General features: G+C 35.3%; 3 non-coding genes across 3 annotated transcripts; all 3 read left to right on the plus strand.

Annotated features, from left to right (window-relative positions):
* Positions 1 to 6,827: 6,827 nt before the first annotated feature.
* On the plus strand, positions 6,828 to 6,901 carry TRNAI-AAU (transfer RNA isoleucine (anticodon AAU)). Its single transcript has one exon. It is a non-coding gene; the product is annotated as a tRNA-Ile (tRNA).
* A 3,910-nt stretch (positions 6,902 to 10,811) lies between these two features.
* Positions 10,812 to 10,885, plus strand: TRNAI-AAU (transfer RNA isoleucine (anticodon AAU)). The gene has a single exon. It is a non-coding gene; the product is annotated as a tRNA-Ile (tRNA).
* Positions 10,886 to 15,710: 4,825 nt separating this feature from the next.
* TRNAI-AAU (transfer RNA isoleucine (anticodon AAU)) lies at positions 15,711 to 15,784 on the plus strand. The gene has a single exon. It is a non-coding gene; the product is annotated as a tRNA-Ile (tRNA).
* Positions 15,785 to 16,530: the final 746 nt, after the last annotated feature.

Here is a 16,530-nt window from a genome sequence, read left to right on the forward strand (position 1 = left end):
GCACTTGCAAAATTAAAGCAACAACGAATTATAGATACAAAACCACTAAGTAGCATATATGTTACTCGTAAACACTTGCAGATAATTTTATTTGCAGAAAATATTGGGGAAAGAGGGTAATAATTTATCACGATGATGGAATGGTCTGTCTTGGTGGTTCACTATATCAATTATATTATATTCTCTTGTTGTTATCGCAAACTTATAAAATTAACTTTGTGCTTTGTGCACACAGGAATAAAACTCTGGATTTTAGTATTCTCAGTTCGGAAATTTACGGCTGACACTGTTATGCCTTTTAATAGTTTGTTTGTTTTTGGAATTTCGCACAAAGCTACTCGAGGGCTATCTGTGCTAGCCGTCCCTAATTTAGCAGTGTAAGACTAGACTAGTCATCATTGTACTCTTTACCAACGAATAGTTTGACTCACATTATAACGCCCCACGGCTGGGAGAAATTTTAGCGCGACGCGGGCGCGAACCCGCGACCCTCGGATTACGAGTCGCGCCCCTTACACGCTTGGCCATATCTTTTAATAGAACTTATTGTCTCTAATTAGCTTCTTTTAATTTCAGGGTAAAGTAGACTTAATTATGTAAAAAATAAAGTTAACCAAGGAAATATTTCTGATAATAGGTTTCTATCATATGGTCAAGAAAAGCGTGAAATAGTAAAAATATTATATCGATATAATAACATAACCATTTCATTATTTCTTAACGGAACTTAATCAGGCAAGCGTAGCACTGCCAACTTAAGGCCCAGATTATTCACGGAAATTGTATTTTAAATATCTTCTCAATAGATTATCATAACTTTACAATACTATACGATGTAACATGCCCCCCGGTAGCACAGCGGCATGCCTGCAGATTTACAACGCTAAAAATCGGGTTTCGATACCCGTGGTGGGCAGAGCACAGATAACCCATTGTATAGCTTTGTTCTTAATTCAAAAACAACAACCACCACATAACAATATATCAAGTTATCCCTTAAGCAATGTCCGATTTTAGGTTCAGAAAAAGAGAAAGGAATTCAAACGCTTTTAATGTTATTTAATCAATAATTTATGTTCCATCATAATTAATTACTTCCGGCCAACGATTCACAAGCTTCTGAATAGCACTTCTATAAAATTTTTGTGGTTTGGAGGTAAAGAATGTAGAGAGGGTAGTTTTGACATCTTAATGTGTTCCAAGCTCTTTTCCATCAAGATAATTCTGCAAACTTTGGAATAGATGATAATCAGATGGTGCAAGGTCTGGAGAATAAGGAGGATGTTGAAGTTTTTCTCACTCTAGCTCTTCAATGTTTGTAGATGTGATCCTTGCTGTATGGGGCCATGCATCATCCTGGTGTAACACAACACCTTTATGATTGATCAAAGCAAGCTTCTTTTCTTTCAGTGCAACATTCGAGCGTTCTAACTGTTGACAATAGAAGTCTTATGCAATATGTATATATCGTTAAAATGAATGGCAGCAAGTCAAAGTGGATCGCACAAACAATGTCCCACCAAACGCTTAAAAAGACTTTCCTAGGGTGGAGGTCCATTTTGGGCTGTGCTTTAGACAATTTACGTGCATTGAGCCATTGTCTGCGGCTCTTACCATTTTTATAAAATATCCATTTTTCATCTCCAGTCATTAACCTGTCTAAAAAAGGTGAGTTACGTTCACAAGAGTACAGAGAAATGCAAATGTCCACTCTTGCTCTAAGGTTGGTTTCTGTCAAATCATGGGGGACTGACTTTCCACACCTCTCCAAGCTGTTGCAGATGATGGTGATCTGTTGAATGGGTTGAATTAAGCTTTTGTGCTAATTCTTCAACTGTTACAGCATAATTTTCAGCAGCCAGCAGCAATCATCATTAAACGCAACAAAACGACCTGAACGTGACGCATCACTTAAGCTGTAGTCACCTGACCTGAATTTCTGAAACCACCTTCGACGTTTTCTTTCGTTGAAAGACTCCACACCATGAACACCTTGAATGTTTTGTGTAGTTTCTGCTGCATTATTGTCTTTTTTGAACTCATAAAGATAACAGGGAAACTTGATAAAGGCTCCTTGGAGACCCATCAGGAATGCCACCATTTTGAAGTCTCCGAAAACCTCACAGCCATACTCATCATACTTCAAGGCTTCTAGCAATGTCTTGACGCTGTTGTATTCCTCTTTGAGGTTCATCGAATGAGCTGGGGAAAGAGACGGATACTTATTCCCGTTATGGAGCAGCACAGCTTTAGGGCTTCTGGATGAGCTATCAATGAAGAGGCGCCACTCGTTCGGGTTACAGGCAATTCCAGTTGCCTCTTGTATCCACAGACCGGATACATTGTGACAGAAGCAGAGCCCATCTTGACGAGTGAAGAAGCTTGAAAAATGTCGGTGACGCTTCCTCTGACTTGCTCTTTCCTCTTTTAAAAAATAAAAATATATTTAAATTTTAAAAGGTCTAAAATTTGTATGATATAAAATCTTACTATATAAGCAAGCAAATATTGTCCGTCTTACCTTCTAGCGTTTTTTACAGTGCTCGTAGGTAAAATGAGGTGCCCAAGGTTTGTCTTAATCCCCGACAGTCATGCCAAAATATGCCTTATAGGCTTCACACATTTTAGCAGATGCTGTTACAGAGTACTTTTTGCTCTTGTCTTGATAAATTGACCACATACATAGCAGAATGCTTGCAGCTTCCTGATGCTATCTCTGATAAAATCATATAGATCTATGCGTTCACTTAGGCAGCTAAACTAAACTGAAGTGGTGAGACCCTGAATATATATAACTATGGAAAATTCTAGAAAATTCTGAAAGGTTTTTGGAAATTCTTGAAAGTACGAGAAAATTTTCTATCAGCAACACAGCACTGAATCTATCTGGAATGTTCTGGAAAATGGGTGAATTAGAAAATTTCATTACGCAGGTCATAAAAGCAAAGTTTGAAGAGAAAAATAGGTCTTTCCGTTTGCTTATGCTTAAAGTAACAAAATTTTTACTTTTTCTTGTATCTGGTCAGAAAGTGTTATTGGTTGGCTACAGTCAACATACTCTAAGCCTTGGAAGCTAAAATTGTAATTAATACTTATTAATCAGAAAACTATATAATTTGACCAGGAATATGTATAGATTTCGAACATCACAAGCAATGCAACTTCAGTTAATTAGCTTCGGACAATAGTATTTCTAAGAGAACATTAGATATTTTGCTCAGTAAAAAGTCAACTTGTACGGGTGTGAGGCCAGCCAAGGAAAGACAGCGCTAGTTGAGGTGAGATGTAATAATACTAGCTCATAATTTGCTTCTCGTTGACCTGAACCATCGATAAAATATTTAGTTCTATACCAGATAGAACACTGCAGAATAGTTTGTGAAACTCTTGTATATTTGTAATAACCGTAAATAGCAATTGTATTATTATTTGAATATTAAAATATATTTGTGTTAAGAAAGAAAATTGTGTGTATTAATCTTGTTGGCAAATATCATAACTTTAATACTTATTAACAATTAATTAACTTTTGAATTAAGATTTCCGGTTTTTTGAAATAGTAATACGTAAAGTGCGTAGCATAACATCGGAGACTCGTCTGCGATAAATTATTATACGTAATACAAACCCACTGGTACAACTTTCAAACTAAACTTTATGTCACATCCTTCATTCAATGAAATAAAGTATCATGGTTGATAAGCTTTGTTTTCATCAGATTTGCTGGATCCTTGATAAAATTCACAATGTAAGATGAAGATGTTTGTACAGTCATTCGTCTACACTTGACCCAAGTTAAAAGGTATATAGTATGTTAGTGTTCGTTACTGAATAACAATTTAAAAACACTAAACTGTGATGTAGCATGTGAAATACTATACTAAACTGATACCAGCCTGTTCACTTTTTTTTTCATCATTGCATATTGTATCTCATGTTCTAACTTATTAAACTGTTTACTGACCTGTGTTAACTATTTACGAGTAATATATACTCTATGACTTTCATGGAGTGGACAAGTTTGGAGTATAACATTTATTATTTCCCGGTTTAGTCTATAAACATAACTGGTGTATGACTCACACCACTTGCCATGCACCTGTAAAAACAATGGACCTTTATGTCTAAAACATTGAATTCTTTTGAATTCTTAAACTTTTCTTATAAAGTATATCATCAAAATAATGAAAGAAGCATAATTTAAAATAATCATATTAATACTAGTTACATGGTACCAAGTTTTATTTTTATATGTTATATAGTTTCTTTAACTTTCTTAATTTTGTCACTGCAAGTTAGCCGAATAGAAGCGATGAAGATATTTGATGGGCTGCTTGTGGCTTAACTTGAATGTAAAGCTTTGGAACTACTACTTCTGAAAGTTGCCTTTTTGAGGGTAAAGTTTATTACATATTACACTTTCCAATAAATTAAAATTGAGTTACATTTAAAAGTAAAATAAATATGGATATGTATCCAATTTATGAAACTTGCCAACACGACTGATACCCTAAATTTCCTTTTTAATACAAATATATTTTAATATAGAAATAATAACACAATTTACAAAAACATTTATTACAATTAATGATCTATGTGCGAAAGCTTTACACAATTACAAACAATGTTGAGTGGTCTATCTGTCCTGGAATTTCCTTGATATCTTATCGAGGGTTCACGATGAGTGAATTAATTTTGAGTTGATGCAGAATCAATTCACATAACAGGGACTGTGTGTTCATCATCGAGTTACCCACTGCAAAGTTTGTTTTTCAATTTCGCGCAAAGCTACACGAGGGCTATCTAATCTGCGCTTGCCGTCCCTAATTTAGCAACATATGGGGGCAAGGTATATAAATCTCAGCATGTTTGTTTTTTGAATTTCGCGTAAAGCTACAAAAGCTGTCCCTACTTTAGCAGTGTAAGACTAAAGAGAAGGCAGCTAGTCATCACCATCTACCGCCAACACTTGGGCTACTCTTTACCAACGAATAGTGGGATTAACTGTCAACTTATAACATCCCCACGGCTGAAAGGACGAGCATGTTTGGTGCGACGGGGATTCGAACCCGCAACTCTCAGATTACGAGTCAAACGCCTTATCCCATCTGGCCATGCTGGGCCTCCATAATGTTCTCGTAAAAGTAATAATGTCGAATGTAAATACACTGAAGTTAAATGTTCAAAATCTGTAAATATTCCATGTCAAATATCTGAAGTTCGAGATAAATTATAATACGTAATATAATAAATTGGAGGCTCGTAAGGGATCTGAATCAGAGACAAAATTCGTTCTAAATTTAAAATTCAAATCGTAATTCAATTTATATTTATCAGTGCCAACAAGATTTGACCATGATGATTACCAAGGTTTTCCTGAATCACCTCTAACAACTAGAAAAATATAATAAAAGTGAATTGCTTAAAGTTACTTAAATCTTAGAATTAGAGGTTTACCAATAAGAAAATATGAGCTATAAAGTGTATTGTTGATGATGATTTGTTGCTGAGAAGGCATTAGGGGAATAATCTAGTGTCTACCACTAGCCAACCAGGGTTGAGTGATAAAGGAACTTAGAAATCCAATTAAAATTTAAAACATCGAGCTTGAACAAGCTCGCATCGAGGCCCATAAAGAGGAAGCCCTATTAAAACGAAAAAGAGAAAGAGCAACCCCGTATCGAGGTGGAAATGGAAAGCAAAGGTTTCAAGGCCAAAAAAGCTCTTGTTGAAGCGAAGAGAAAACGTATCAAAACCGAACAAGCCCGGATTGAAGCCGCGAAAAAAATTTGGTTGAAAGAAACGAAATTTAAACTCAACTCCGATCGACCAACGCAAAATAAAAACTTCAAACTCAATCGGTATGTTAAAATACCACCATTGAATGAAAATTAAGTTCATAAATATTTTCAGCATTTTAAGAAAGTTACCGAAACCATGGAATGACCCACCGAAAAAATGGTCACCATTATTACAGTAAAGCCCAAGAAGTTTATGCTGCTTTCTCTCTTCTGAAAATTTTACAGATTAAAATAAGGTTAAAGAATATAATTATACTGGAGGTTTATCACCAAAAGCTTTGAGGTTATCGCAAAGAAGACACCTAACCTCATATGGAATACGCTCAAGAAATGGAGGTTTGTTTTGATCGACGATGTAATTCTACGCATATTGGCAACACTTTCGAAACACCACGAAAATTATGTCTAATTGAGAAATTTATATATTGTACAAGTGACAACCTCAGAACGTACTTGGATGAAAAGAAATTTGAAACACTATAAGAAACATCTGCTCTTTCCGATAAACCAACATCGACAGCAACCACCAAGCATTCCAAAGAGAAGAAGACAACTAGCGACTCATCAGAGCTTCTAGCAAACCTCTCATGAAATCCAGACAACTGTACCAGCTACAGTGTATTCTATTATGGGTATTATATATTTTTTTAGATTTTTATTATATTATTTGTTAATGTGCCTTGATTTTAACCGAATAGGCTTCTAGCCAAATTTGCTCTTTCCCAGATTCTAGTTAGGATATTGTTAGTATGCTGTATCCACGTTAATTTGATGTCGTAAGTTAATTCTAAATATTTAACCGAGGGAGCAGTCCGTCAAAGTGATTCGATGATGTGTAACTTTCGTCTAGTTTTGTTTCAGTATTCTTTCTCTGGCGAATAGTATTAGTTGGATTTTCAGAATTTTTATCTTTATTTTGAAATTCTGGCAGTATTCTCCTAAGTTATTCAGGACTGCTTGTAAATTTGTTGCTGCTGATGAAAAGAAAGAAATATTTTCAATATTGCCACATGGTTTGAATTCAGTGGCCTGTTAGCTCAGTTGGTTAGAGCGTCGTGCTAATAACGCGAAGGTCGTGGGTTCGATCCCCATACAGGCCATTTATGAGTTATTACTTTTCCGACACATTTTGTGATTCCCAGCAAAGACACCAAGCCAGCTGGACCGTGTTTATCTCTCTGCTAACATGATGTTTTCATTGCGTGAACCTACTTCACTTATCCTGCCGATAGTCGACCTCTCTCTACGCTCTCTCAGCGTCACATATCGCCACGTTTATTGGTGAGGCTCAGCCTGGTGCAATCATCGACCATTCCAGAATTCGAAAAACACGCCGAAGTGGTATTCTTTTCCATCATTCTACACCAGGAGACTTATCACACGTATGCAAGCACTGGAGGGCACAAGTCAAAGTCAGTTAGACCCACACCGACAGGTTCTCTGTTTTTCTCAAAGGACTTCATCCCACAGAATTCAAACATTCCCTGTATTAATGTGCCGACGTGCTGGATTTGCATTTCCCTGCTCTTTGCATCCATCTTCACAAAGGTTTATTCGTTTAATGTGTTGAGTTAGATTTTATATTTGCCTGAACATTTTAATATTCGTCCTGCAACATATTTTCGTCGTTAAAGACGTTTACAAAGACAGAAATGATGATGCATTTTGTGTATTAAATTTTCGGACATTATTTATAGAATGACCTGATAAATTGCTACTTCAAATTTGTATTACGTCACAGTGACACTCATGTAGTATCAACTACCCTAGTAATTTGAGTAGCTAACCCTTCGTATGCCTTATAGTAAAGAGATGTTTAGAATCTCACTATACTGCTCTGTTATAATTAATTTATTTTTGTCTTCTTGAAACCTCAAATAATAGAAAACACTTCAGAGCTATTTTTCAAAAATGTTTACGATGATATATTTTACCTTTTAAAAATAGACATTTTTAATATTATCTGGTAAATACTTTTGTACTATTTTAATACAAATTTTAAAACTTTTAATTTGTTTACGACATCAAGGCTATTAGACAGCCTATATATTTCACAAGTACTTCACGTGTGGCGCGAAAGAAATATGCCACAACTCTATTGATAATAAACTTTGATTAAATTTTGTTAAATGGCGTGCCTGTTTCGAAAGGTGTAACGGATTTATCATGATTCGTTTATTTTAGTGCTTTCCCTTGTTTTTATATAGTTTTCTTTTCTGCATGTTACGTATATTGTGGAAGAATGAAAACAATACTAATGGACAATTATGTGCTTGAATAGTATAACAATACTTTTCATTTAATTCTAGAAAACAGATATGAAGCACTTTGAATGAAATAAAAGATCTGAAGAACTAAGTAACATTATCAACGTTACCGATAAAAAAATAAGACATGTAAAATTTTTTTTTCACTCTCACAAGAAAACAAGTTAAAAGAAATACTTTAGAAAAGAAGGAAAGATCGTCGGAAAAAGGAAAATAAGACATTATTAGTTAGATTGGTTGAAATGAAAAAAGGATTGAGACCGAAAAATAAAAGGAAAAAATAATCTAATGGAGAGAGCACAGAGGATAAAGAGATACAAAAAAATGGATAAAACCGCTAATGAACGGAATCAGAGGCAAGAAATGAGACAAAATAAACGACAGATTAGACATTTTGGAGAAATGCAGAGAATTAAATAAAACAATGTATGGCTCCAGAAACGAAAAAAAAAAGAACGAGAGACATATAAGCAAAGATATTAGAGGCATACCACCAATCAACTTCGAAGAAGCGGAAAATGTAAAAGAACACGACTCTTGGAAATAATTAAATAATGGTGTTAAACCGAGAACCATTCCAGCCAACAAATTAAATGCATGAGTACGTTGTTAGAAACGTTTGTCAGATCACACGCCACTGAAAACAAATGAGGGAAAGTTCCACTTTTCTCTATCCTATCTGTGATATAGTACAAATGTAGTTTGTAAATAATATTATAACCACTACTTATTAAATTTATGAAAAAAAACGTGTCAATTGATGTGACTAACCTTGAGTTTTGTAAACATCAAAGGCAACTAGAAGGAAACTAAGTAGTTTTCATACCGTGTTTATACAAAAAGTGTTTAGAATCAGACTACACAAAAGCTTTGAAAATTCCAACATTAAAATACAAAAGTAGGAAATGAATAATGTGTCTACATATTATACTTCTTTCTACTAATTTCGACTTTAAAATCTACTGACCTTACGTGGTCAAGAAACACTAAATGCTTCTTGTTCCAAAGAATAATCAATAGCACAAACTTTAAACTAAAAAACCACATTTAAATACAAGAAAATAAATCTCTTTATCTATGATGTAATGTAGTACAACGCACAATGAAAAGATCTTTCATGATAAACATAATAGCAGTGATATTTGAAAGCATTAAAAGTTATTTATTTGTTATTTTTTGAATTTCGCGCAAAACTACTCAAGGGCTATCTGTGCTAGCCGTCCCTAATTTAGCAGTATAAGACTAGAGGGAAGACAGCTTGTCATCATCCCCGACCGCCAACTCTTGGGCTACACTTTTACCAACGAATAATGGGATTGACCGTCACATTATAACGCCTCTACAGCTTAAAGGGCGAGCATGTTTGGTGCGACCGGGACTCGAAGTATTAAAAGATACAAAAGAAAAACTTGAATATACATGCTGGCTTCATACACACGAAGAAAAACAAAAAACTTTCAGATGATAAAATAATCCACAAATACAGATATATATTTACACCAAAGAAACGCCTTTAACATAGGAAAACGAAAATACATAACACAAACTATTCACTGTCGACCGAGCCATAGCCAACATGAGCGACACTCAATTCAACGATAACAGTACTAATCGACAGATGGCTCGGCGACAACCCGTTTGCCGAGAATATCACTTGCCGACAACTTCTTCTTTGTGGGTATTTGGGTATGTTGGATTTCAGATACCCAGGAGGGTCCGTTGCAAATGACCTCTTCTTCCATCCCTAACTTTAATGTCGACTACTACTATATTTTCGTTGAGTGATTTAGGGCCAGAGTAACCCACAGTACTCCGGCCCTTTTCAAGGCAATATATGAACATTGCCTTGAGATGCTATTTTGACATTATGAATTATTTTTTTTGATTTTCTGTTTTATACTTTTCGTTATTACTTTTAATTTTTTAAATCTATTTATATTCTGAAATATTTAATAAAATAAGAAAAAAGAAAAGTAAAGAAAGGAAATAAAGCTACGAATATTATACTAATTCTAATCGTCAAGTGCTTGGTGATCAGCTTCATTTATATTTCTTAAATATGTATTTATTGGAGAGAGATGCTGAGGACTATGTTCATCACGTACGTAGTATCTGTCAAGATCCCACAATAAAAAATGTTTATGTCAATTCTTATTAAAATAATTCAGTGCACTATGGAAGAGCCTGTCGAAAATTCTGTCTGTGTTTGCATACTTGTGCATGAATGTGGACGAAGTACGAGGGGTACTTTATAAGCTGAGGTTAAGATTGAATTTTGTATTTTTCCTAGTTTGTGTAATTGTTTTTGTGATATGTTTATCCAGGCTGGACATGTGTATTCTATTATGGGTATTATGTATTTTTTGTAGATTTTATTATATTATTTGTTAATGTGCCTTGATTTTAACCGAATATGCTTCTAGCCAAATTTGCTCTTTCCCAGATTCTAGTTAGGATATTGTTAGTATGCTGTATCCACGTTAAGTTGATGTCGTAAGTTAATCCTAAATATTTAACCGAGGGAGCAGTCCGTCAAAGTGATCCGATCATGTGTAACTTTCGTCTAGTATTGTTTCAGTATTCTTTCTCTGGCGAATAGTATTAGTTGGATTTTCAGAATTTTTATCTTTATTTTGACATTCTGGCAGTATTCTTCTAAGTTATTCAGGACTGCTTGTAAGTTTGTTGCTGCTAATGAAAAGAAAGAAATATTTTCCATATTGCCAGATGTTTTGGATTCATTGGCCTGTTAGCTCAGTTGGTTAGAGCGTCGTGCTAATAACGCGAAGGTCGTGGGTTCGATCCCCATACAGGCCATTTATGAGTTATTACTTTTCCGACACATTTTGTGATTCCCAGCAAAGACACCAAGCCAGCTGGACCATGTTTATCTCTCTGCTAACATGATGTTTTCATTGCGTGAACCTACTTCACTTATCCTGCCGATAGTCGACCTCTCTCTACGCTCTCTCAGCGTCACATATCGCCACGTTTATTGGTGAGGCTCAGCCTGGTGCAATCATCGACCATTCCAGAATTCGAAAAACACGCCGAAGAGGTATTCTTTTCCATCATTCTACACCAGGAGACTTATCACACGTATGCAAGCACTGGAGGGCACAAGTCAAAGTCAGTTAGACCCACACCGACAGGTTCTCTGTTTTCTCAAAGGATTTCATCCCACAGAATTCAAACATTCCCTGGAAAGCCACAGCAAGATCAAGATATACATAGTACACAGAATTTTCTCCAAAATTTCAATCAATCTACCAAATTTATGAAGATAGTAACTACTTCGAAGCACAGTGCCGTCTGCGTTTTACGCAACTGATGCTATTACCATTTATTCCATTTCAGTGCCCAAAGTCGTCGCTGTTGCTCATTCAAGCCAAGGATACCCAAACACGCCATTCAAACACAAAATACTCCACCAACTTACGACTCACAAAATCCAGTCATCGATATAACACAGCTGAAGAAACAATCTACAAGCAAGATTACCGAAACAGACTTCTACAGTTTACGATCACTAAGCACTCAGACTGTAACTCTAGATAACAATAAGTGTGACGCCTCAAGATCAAATGAACAGTTCTGTACAACAAACGAAGAATTTCAAACCAACATCGACAGCAACCATCAAGCAATCCAGAGAAAAGAAGACAACAAGCGATTCACCAGAGCCTCTTGCAAACATCCGCAAGAAATCCAGCCATCTGTACCAGCTACGTCACGCACACGGTCTTCCAGATAACCTGAGACCATTATCGCACAGTAGGTTGATAATGATCACACCAAGCAAAAATACCAATGTCGGTTTTCTTGAACCTAACCTTATCGACTTCCTACAAACGTCAAGTCTCTTCTAACACTAATCTGTGTTGTTTCCTCTATACCACAGCTATTTTACGTTAACATCCGTGTATCTTTTCTCCTATAGGTTGCTTTCGGGCACGGTCAGGGCATTTTTATTCGGAGCCCTGGACCTGAAAGGGGGTTTTACCGAGTACTTTCGCTTCTCCCCTACAGCAAAATTCAGTTTCATTGCATCTGTTGATCCCAACACTGAAAAGAGGCCCATCATTAAGTATGTCAATTTTCTTAAACTATAGACATCTGTATTAATGTGCCGACGTGCTGGATTTGCAGTTCCCTGCTCTTTGCATCCATCTTCACAAAGGTTTATTCGTTTAATGTGTTGAGTTAGATTTTATATTTGCCTGAACATTTTAATATTCGTCCTGCAACATATTTTCGTCGTTAAAGACGTTTACAAAGACAGAAATGATGATGCATTTTGTGTATTAAATTTTCGGACATTATTTATAGAATGACCTGATAAATTGCTACTTCAAATTTTTATTACGTCACAGTGACACTCATGTAGTATCAACTACCCTAGTAATTTGAGTAGCTAACCCTTCGTATGCCTTATAGTAAAGAGATGTTTAGAATCTCACTATACTGCTCTGTTATAATTAATTTATTTTTGTCTTCTTGAAACCTCAAATAATAGAAAACACTTCAGAGCTATTTTTCAAAAATGTTTACGATGATATATTTTACCTTTTAAAAATAGACATTTTTAATATTATCTGGTAAATACTTTTGTACTATTTTAATACAAATTTTAAAACTTTTAATTTGTTTACGACATCAAGGCTATTAGAAAGCCTATATATTTCACAAGTACTTCACGTGTGGCGCGAAAATAATTTGTCACAACTCTATTGATAATAAACTTTGATTAAATTTTGTTAAATGGCGTGCCTGTTTCGAAAGGTGTAACGGATTTATCATGATTCGTTTATTTTAGTGCTTTCCCTTGTTTTTATATAGTTTTCTTTTCTGCATGTTACGTATATTGTGGAAGAATAAAAACAATACTAATGGAGAATTATGTGCTTGAATAGTATAACAATACTTTTCATTTAATTCTAGAAAACAGATATGAAGCACTTAGAATGAAATAAAAGATCTGAAGAACTAAGTAACATTATCAACGTTACCGAAACAAAAATAAGACGCGTAAAATTTTTTTTCACTGTCACAAGAAAACAAGTTAAAAGAAATACTTTAGAAAAGAAGGAAAGATCGTCGGAAAAAGGAAAATAAGACATTATTAGTTAGATTGGTTGAAATGAAAAAAAGATTGAGACCGAAAAATAAAAGGAAAAAAAATCTAATGGAGAGAGCACAGAGGATAAAGAGATACAAAAAAATGGATAAAACCGCTAATGAACGCAATCAGAGGCAAGAAATGAGACAAAATAAACGACAGATTAGACATTTTGGAGAAATGCAGAGAATTAAATAAAACAATGTATGGCTCCAGAAACGAAAAAAAAAAAAAGAACGAGAGACATATAAGCAAAGATATTAGAGGCATACCACCAATCAACTTCGAAGAAGCGGAAAATGTAAAAGAACACGACTCTTGGAAATAATTAAATAATGGTGTTAAACCGAGAACCATTCCAGCCAACAAATTAAATGCATGAGTACGTTGTTAGAAACGTTTGTCAGATCACACGCCACTGAAAACAAATGAGGGAAAGTTCCACTTTTCTCTATCCTATCTGTGATATAGTACAAATGTAGTTTGTAAATAATATTATAACCACTACTTATTAAATTTATGAAAAAAAACGTGTCAATTGATGTGACTGACCTTGAGTTTTTAAACATCAAAGGCAACTAGAAGGAAACTAAGTAGTTTTCATACCGTGTTTATACAAAAGTGCTTAGAATCAGACTACACAAAAGCTTTGAAAATTCCAACATTAAAATACAAAAGTAGGAAATGAATAATGTGTCTACATATTATACTTCTTCCTACTAATTTCGACTTTAAAATCTACTGACCTTACGTGGTCAAGAAACACTAAATGCTTCTTGTTCCAAAGAATGATCAATAGCACAAACTTTAAACTAAAAACCACATTTAAATACAAGAAAATAAATCTCTTTATCTATGATGTAATGTAGTACAACGCACAATGAAAAGATCTTTCATGATAAACATAATAGCAGTGATATTTGAAAGCATTAAAAGTTATTTATTTGTTATTTTTTGAATTTCGCGCAAAACTACTCAAGGGCTATCTGTGCTAGCCGTCCCTAATTTAGCAGTATAAGACTAGAGGGAAGACAACTTGTCATCATCCCCGACCGCCAACTCTTGGGCTACACTTTTACCAACGAATAATGGGATTGACCGTCACATTATAACGCCTCTACAGCTTAAAGGGCGAGCATGTTTGGTGCGACCGGGACTCGAAGTATTAAAAGATACAAAAGAAAAACTTGAATATACATGCTGGCTTCATACACACGAAGAAAAACAAAAGACTTTCAGATGATAAAATAATCCACAAATACAGATATATATTTACACCAAAGAAACGCCTTTAACATAGGAAAACGAAAATACATAACACAAACTATTCACTGTCGACCGAGCCATAGCCAACATGAGCGACACTCAATTCAACGATAACAGTACTAATCGACAGATGGCTCGGCGACAACCCGTTTGCCGAGAATATCACTTGCCGACAACTTCTTCTTTGTGGGTATTTGGGTATGTTGGTTTCAGATACCCAGGAGGGTCCGTTGCAAATGACCTCTTCTTCCATCCCTAACTTTAATGTCGACTACTACTATATTTTCGTTGAGTGATTTAGGGCCAGAGTAACCCACAGTACTCCGGCCCTTTTCAAGGCAATATATGAACATTGCCTTGAGATGCTATTTTTGACATTATGAATTATTTTTTTTGATTTTCTGTTTTATACTTTTCGTTATTACTTTTAATTTTTAAATCTATTTATATTCTGAAATATTTAATAAAATAAGAAAAAAGAAAAAAAGTAAAGAAAGGAAATAAAGCTACGAATATTATACTAATTCTAATCGTCAAGTGCTTGGTGATCAGCTTCATTTATATTTCTTAAATATGTATTTATTGGAGAGAGATGCTGAGGACTATGTTCATCACGTACGTAGTATCTGTCAAGATCCCACAATAAAAAATTTTTATGTCAATTCTTATTAAAATAATTCAGTGCACTATGGAAGAGCCTGTCGAAAATTCTGTCTGTGTTTGCATACTTGTGCATGAATGTGGACGAAGTACGAGGGGTACTTTATAAGCTGAGGTTAAGATTGAATTTTGTATTTTTCCTAGTTTGTGTAATTGTTTTTGTGATATGTTTATCCAGGCTGGACATGTGTATTCTATTATGGGTATTATGTATTTTTTGTAGATTTTATTATATTATTTGTTAATGTGCCTTGATTTTAACCGAATATGCTTCTAGCCAAATTTGCTCTTTCCCAGATTCTAGTTAGGATATTGTTAGTATGCTGTATCCACGTTAAGTTGATGTCGTAAGTTAATCCTAAATATTTAACCGAGGGAGCAGTCCGTCAAAGTGATCCGATCATGTGTAACTTTCGTCTAGTATTGTTTCAGTATTCTTTCTCTGGCGAATAGTATTAGTTGGATTTTCAGAATTTTTATCTTTATTTTGACATTCTGGCAGTATTCTTCTAAGTTATTCAGGACTGCTTGTAAGTTTGTTGCTGCTAATGAAAAGAAAGAAATATTTTCCATATTGCCAGATGTTTTGGATTCATTGGCCTGTTAGCTCAGTTGGTTAGAGCGTCGTGCTAATAACGCGAAGGTCGTGGGTTCGATCCCCATACAGGCCATTTATGAGTTATTACTTTTCCGACACATTTTGTGATTCCCAGCAAAGACACCAAGCCAGCTGGACCATGTTTATCTCTCTGCTAACATGATGTTTTCATTGCGTGAACCTACTTCACTTATCCTGCCGATAGTCGACCTCTCTCTACGCTCTCTCAGCGTCACATATCGCCACGTTTATTGGTGAGGCTCAGCCTGGTGCAATCATCGACCATTCCAGAATTCGAAAACACGCCGAAGAGGTATTCTTTTCCATCATTCTACACCAGGAGACTTATCACACGTATGCAAGCACTGGAGGGCACAAGTCAAAGTCAGTTAGACCCACACCGACAGGTTCTCTGTTTTTCTCAAAGGATTTCATCCCACAGAATTCAAACATTCCCTGGAAAGCCACAGCAAGATCGAGATATACATAGTACACAGAATTTTCTCCAAAATTTCAATCAATCTACCAAATTTATGAAGATAGTAACTACTTCGAAGCACAGTGCCGTCTGCGTTTTACGCAACTGATGCTATTACCATTTATTCCATTTCAGTGCCCAAAGTCGTCGCTGTTGCTCATTCAAGCCAAGGATACCCAAACGCGCCATTCAAACACAAAATACTCCACCAACTTACGACTCACAAAATCCAGTCATCGATATAACACAGCTGAAGAAACAATCTACAAGCAAGATTACCGAAACAGACTTCTACAGTTTACGATCACTAAGCACTCAGACTGTAACTCTAGATAACAATA

This window comes from Tachypleus tridentatus, chromosome 6 (genome assembly GCF_004210375.1).
Source record: "Tachypleus tridentatus isolate NWPU-2018 chromosome 6, ASM421037v1, whole genome shotgun sequence".
NCBI classification, from domain to species: Eukaryota; Metazoa; Arthropoda; class Merostomata; order Xiphosura; family Limulidae; genus Tachypleus; species Tachypleus tridentatus.